This window comes from Thermobia domestica, chromosome 18 (genome assembly GCF_964235325.1).
Source record: "Thermobia domestica chromosome 18, izTheDome1.hap1.1, whole genome shotgun sequence".
Classification (NCBI taxonomy): Eukaryota; Metazoa; Arthropoda; class Insecta; order Zygentoma; family Lepismatidae; genus Thermobia; species Thermobia domestica.
In genome coordinates this window covers 122,321,652-122,328,233 of record NC_137471.1, presented here as the reverse complement: position 1 = coordinate 122,328,233, position 6,582 = coordinate 122,321,652, and positions in this window count along the sequence as shown.

Here is a 6,582-nt window from a genome sequence, read left to right as displayed (position 1 = left end):
TTTCAAACAATTTGCTATTCGTTTTCAGTTGCAGCATGCGGAAACCATCGCATTGACTTATTAATGAGCTCGAGTAGCTGCCAAATGGTGAGAGATAGGGCAAAATGTTTCCTCTCAAAGTTGTTCAACGTTTAGCGATTGTTTCAAGGGGGCAAAATCAGCCCCTGTTTTCATTTAAATTTTGAAGTTGCCCCCGGTAGAGGAATTCCCGAGACTTTTCTACTTTTAGAAACATTACCCAAATGATTTGGCGGATGCACTTTGGTATTAACATTTTTCGTTTCAAGGATTTCTGTACGTTAAAGTCTTTTACGGATTTTGTGAATCACAATCTATATACATATTGAAAATCTAAAAATTGATGGTAACTAGAGGTCTTCACGGGCCGAAATTTTTAGCCCGGGTTCGGCCCGACCCGAGTCCGAAATATGTTTTAGCCTTTAGAACCGAGCTCGTGTGATAATCAAATGAGCCCGAAATAAGCCCAAATTACATAAACTTAATAATTAACGCAAAATTGTGTTTTCATTTACAGCAATTATAGGTTTAATTTTGCAGTTGTGCTTTAAAAGTTCTCCAGAAAGAACATTCTAATAAATATCCTTGTACAGTATATTTATAAAGTTAGGCCCGAAATATATGGTTGTATATTTCAAAATTTACGGCCCGAGCCCGAAGTGATATGTACTTTGTAGGCCCGGGATCGGTCCGAGCCTGTGCAGTCCTCTAACAGTAACCACCCAATCTATTAAGGCAAAACTCATTCCGAACTATACACTCATCAGACTCTTCATTATGACGCTCAAAAGGTAATTGATTGTACTGTTTTAACTTTAAAATTAGAGTGTATGTTATGGTTTTGTGAATTTAAATTTGTTAATTTTAGAAACATTAATTAACACCACGATATTTAAACTAGTGAAGAAGGATAATTGTCATTAACTTAAATAGCTTGTATCTTTCGGTAGTAATAAAAGAAAAAAAGTGAGATTCATCTTTCTATTTTCTTTTACACAAACACAAATAATGCTAGAAAACATTTACATATTGAATTTGAATAAAACAACTGCACGGAGGCAGGGGCAGGGACGGTGGGTTGTCATACTGCTACTTTTAAGGGCTCCAAACTTTGGGATGGGTTTTATTTATATATATAAAATAAGAAAGTTTCCTCTTCTGGGCATCGCCCCTTCCTGGATCCGGCCCTGCACGGAGGGAAACCTCCTGGTATATGAACTCCTCGTCTATTTGTTTCCTTTATAACAACAAAATTAAAGGTTTTTAACTTACAGGATTAATTGAGAAGCTAAAACAGCCTTTTCCATCCTAACTTATTGTCTTTTTATAATACTGCCCAAAGGTAAGAGGCATCGATCGATTAATGACACCCAGGTGCACGAAATGAGATGGTGTAATGGGCAAATTCTGGTGCGTAGTTTCGAAAAAAAAATCTTTCAGTTAACATCCCACGGTTATGCCCTTTAGGCTAAGGAAGGCGGATGATCAAGGCAAGTGATTGATGATGGAAGAATTGGTGGAATGAGAACATGGGAGGAAACGGGGGGTACCCCGAGAAAAACCATGGACACGATGTTCTCCACCACAAACTTACTTGGCCGGGGATCGAATCAGGGGATTCCCATGCATCTGGAATAAGTAAAACTAATTTATGGCGCTAAAAAGTATTTTCGTTCTTTGTCAATCTAATGCAGTTAAAAGTTTTCACTTTGATATACTTAATATTTAAGTAATTATATTGTTAGTCTATTTATTTATTTATTTATTGAACAAATTCCCAGATACAGCATAATTGTGCTGTTTTACACAGGGAAATGTTAACAAGCAGGAATAAAGAAAATAAAAGAAAAAGTACAAAACAATAAAAATAAATAACAAGAACAGTAACATCAATAGTATTAACAAAGAGTGCACAAGTAATATTATTTGGTCAACACGCGTTTTATTGCTCTTTCAAACACCGGGTACTTCGAAACAATGTTCACCTCACTAGTCAGATTATTATAATAGTTCGGTACTCGGTGAAAAAGAGACCTCTGTATAATTGTCAACCTAGGGCGTGCAAGATGAAATAGGTGGGTATTTCGGGTTATGCGGGAAGGGACACGTAAGGATAGTTGTTGAATTAGGGTTTCTGATCTTAGGTCCCCATGAACTATCTTATGAAGAAACTTTAGATCAGAGTTATTTCTGCGTACTCCCGGTGTCTGGATATTAAGATATCACAAAATTTTCTCCTTAGGTAATATTCGAAGTGCGGGAACACGAAAACGTGCTATTGCAAAAAGAAATTGAGAACAAACTCGTCTATAGAGAGATGTGTAGGTGCGACCATGGCCCATATGGGAGAGCAGTATTCGATCTTAGGTGATATTAGTTTTATAGAATGTTGTTAATGATGCCACAGTACGTAGTTCAGTGAATCGGTAAAGAAGCCCCAGCATACGCATTGATTTCTTAACTATTGAAATGTGGTCAGAGAACGAGAGTTTCTTATCAAAGATGACACCAAGATCATTATGACTGGCAGAATGTATTGTAGGGGAATCGTTAATATGGTATTTGGAGGAAACAGGAGACTTTTTCAGGGTAATTGTAATACTATCACATTTCTTACTGTTAAGTTTCAATTGCCACCTTTCACACCAGTCTACACGATTATTTATGTCTTCCTGTAGAGCAATTATGCCATGAAAACATATTATTTCTCTATATAATTTGCAATCGTCAGCAAAAACTAAAAGGAAACTAGAATTAGCTAAGTGACAGTAGAGATGGTCCATATACAGGGCAAATAGCAGGGGCCCTAGTACGCTTTCCTGAGGCACCCCCGAGATCACAGGTTGGGGGTTAGAAGTCGCCCCTAAAAGAACATCTTTCTGTTTATGGCCCTTCAGATAGCTGGTAATTAAAGAGAGAAATTTACCATGTACATTAAACCTATTGGAAAGGTTGTGGAGAAGAAGAATGTGATTGACAGAATCAAAGGCCTTGGAGAGATCAAAATAAATAACATTTAATTGAGTATTAGGAAAGAAGAGTACATAAGTTTGTGAGACCTGAGCTTTTCGGTAGAAAGCCGTGCTGAGAAGTGTGAATGTAAAGCGACGTGGATTTGAAAAGCCGTCTTTGATTATTTTTTCGCAGCTAATAGAAATTACAGAAAGAAGAGATATTGGCCTATAGGAGGATACTTGATCTTTAAGTCCTGATTTGTATATTGGGGTCACGTGAGCTAGTTTCCAGCTGGTGGGCTAATATCCTTCTCTGAAACACGTATTGAATACGATGGATAGAGGAACTGAAATAGCTGAAGCAGTTTTAAGATAGAGAGAGCCAATGTTGTCGGGTCCAAGAGATCTATGTGGAGAAAGCAACTGCAAGAGAACCAAAACCTCACCCGGGGTGGTAGAGAGGTCTGATAAGGTGTTAGTACAGATAGGGCGGAGAGGGAGTAGATGGGTTGTAGGGGGAAGGGCGGTAAATGTTTTACAGAAGTAGTTATTAAAAAGGTCGGGTCTTTGACCATCATTAGCTTCAATATTCTCGTCATGAACTGTTGCTGGTATCTCGAGATTTAATTACAGCCAAAAATAGTTTAGGGTTGCTAACAGTCTTACTATATTTACTTACTATATATACGAAATCAATTGAATCGGTGAGATTAAGAAGGGAAAGATTCCACTTTTTTGTCAAAATGAGTTGAAATACCCATTTTGTTTCTTTAATTAAGACGCATATTTTGGCATGAAAAACGGAAAGATTCCTTTCATCATTATGACATAGGAGCACGTGAAAAATTTGGCTGAGAATAAGAAAGGAAACATTCCGGGAATCTTTCCCTTCTTATTCTCAGCTTTGGAGCAAAATAAGAACATACTGGAGTGCCTAGGTATCTGAAGTTCCTATTGTTTTGCTATGAAATGGAATTTGTTCAAATTGAGGCCAGTTTTTGGTTATTTCCTAGGAAAGGTCCGTGTTGTCACTGTTAGAGGCTTCACATATGCAGTTCCTCTAGTTCATATTATATCTAACTCCATTAGTACGAGTGTTGTAATTGCTTTTTATAGAAAATATGATCGGCTAACATTGCCGAGTTAAGGTCCGTTGCGCGGACATGTGGTAGTCTCAATTTACCCTACTCGGTAGACACTCCAGGATGTTCTTATTTAGCTCCATGTTCTTAGCAGCGCTTAGTTCTTCTTCCCTCCAACAGAGCGCTCAGTGATTTGAGAATGCAACACACGTGCTTTTCAGTTGCTTGATTTTGAGATTGCGATTATTTTTAGATTTTATTTGTGATTGTTCTATGTCATCATTTAATAAGTGTTTCAAACAATGTCTGAAGCTTCGGAGTGTGAAGAAAGCCTCATTAAAAAGAGAAGAGGATCTGGAGGGGAGGGGTTTGTGACTACAAGTTTCAGGTTAGTTGAAAAAAAGAAGACCGGACCCGACTGTGAATGCAAGAAAATGTGTACAGTTAGTTTTAATAATGACCAAAAAGAAAAGATAATTCAATGTGTTTATAGTGGTAGACCAAAGAATGAACAGGACACTTATCTGATAGGTCTGATAGAACGACATGATGTTGAACGGCATCGGCCTAAAGGTCCTGATTCTAAGAAATTTCCTTCATCGTTTAAATATTTTGCTATGAAAGATTCTAACCGTGTAGAAGTTTGCCGGAAAGCTTTTATGAGCTTGCATGCTGTTTACAATAAAGTGGTTTATCGGCTAACACAAATTTTAGCAAAAGGCGAGCAACCTACTGACATGAGAGGAAAACACGATAACCATAAGAAATTTCCCAATGATGTTTTAATAGTGCTAAAGGAACACATCGAGTCTTACTCCCCCCCAAAAAAACTCTCACTATTCTTCAAATCCTGTTACATATTTAGATTCTGGGCTGACATCCACAAAGAAGCATAAAATGCTTCTGGAAAAGCATCCAGAACTAAAAGACATAATAAAATATGAATACTTTTTAACTTATTACAAGGAAAATTATGGGTACCGATTCGGTAGGCCGCAAGTTGACGCGTGTTCAACGTGTGAAGACATAAATACAAAAATATCATCATCGACATTGAATGACAACGCTAAACGGGTCGCTGTAGCTGAATTGATGGTTCATAAAAGAAGAGCAAGTAAATTTTACAAGAAAATGCAAGAAGTAACTGAACTATGCTCTAATAGAAATGACGTAACTTACATGGAATCTGCTTTGATTTTATGCAAAATCTTCCTTTGGCGTGCATACCTGCTTAGGAAGTTATGGCATTACGTGTTTTCTGTTCATAGTTTAGGAAATGAAGAAGCTACTACACCTATCATGAAGGAGTTGCAAAGAAAGGAGCAAACGAGGTGTTCTTTATTGTATGATTATATAAACAACAGTAAAAACTTTACACGTGTAAAAACTCTCTCAAGTAAAAACTCTATACGTGTTCAGTGACTCATGTCCCGGGTAAAACCGTAATCACACTTTGGTGAGATTGTTCCTGCTTCTTACTATTATTAGGCGATTTAATGAAGTACATGTAATTTGCCCCATTAGAGGACACAGTTTTCTCCCCTGCGACCGGAACTTTTTTGTTATTAAGAGAGCCGTGAAACGCCACGATAGGATTTATTCCCCTGATCAATACAACGATATGATTAGCACTGCAAAAAGCAAGCAGCCTTTGTTTCAGGTGAAATCCGTTTCAAACGAACACATTCTGAACTTCAAAGGATGGTGGCCAACATTTTTCAAAAAGATTTGTGCTAGTGTTCCAACCAAACAGCCTTTTAAAATCAGTACCTACAAACACTTAACATTCACAGCAGCAAAAATGGGATATGTTACAGCTCACACTTTTATAGACGGGCTACAAAGTGAAGTTTTTAAACTGTACAAAGGTGGTGAAGCAGACCCTCCTGTTGAAAAGGCATATAATGGAATCGTTCCCATATAAAGGAAGAAACTCGAGGATGTTGCCAAAGTGGTTCACTATTTGCCGGAACAAGCCAGAGTATTTTACAATAAACTTACTACTGATGAGCATGAGAGTGAGGACAGTGAGTAGTAATAGAAACAGTGTACAAAGGCACAAACCAATATCTCATGTATTTTATTTTTATAACACGTGTGAATAATGTTTAATTTTCATTATTTTTGTTGGTTTAACAATAAGTAAGGAACAGTTTTAAGCTCATAAATACGTTTTCCTTTACTTTTTTCGACATCTAAGTCTGTTGAGATTAAAAAGGGAAAGATTCCACCGTTTTTAAACTCATATAATAACCATAATAAGAATGTAATGGTAAAACACTTTTGCGTATATGTTACTTGAGGTTATAAGGAACAACTTTCCAATAGTAAGTTTCTTCCTGTGACTATTTGTTTGGTTACTATTAAGTTTTTTTCAGTTTCCCAAAAGTTTGGTTATGTGGAATCTTTCCTTTCTTAATCTCACCCGTTCAATTATTATTTGATTTATCCTGAGTGAATCACATAATAGTAATACGGATGTATTTACTCCTTGTAAAATATGTTTTACAGAACTTTTATTCATTATA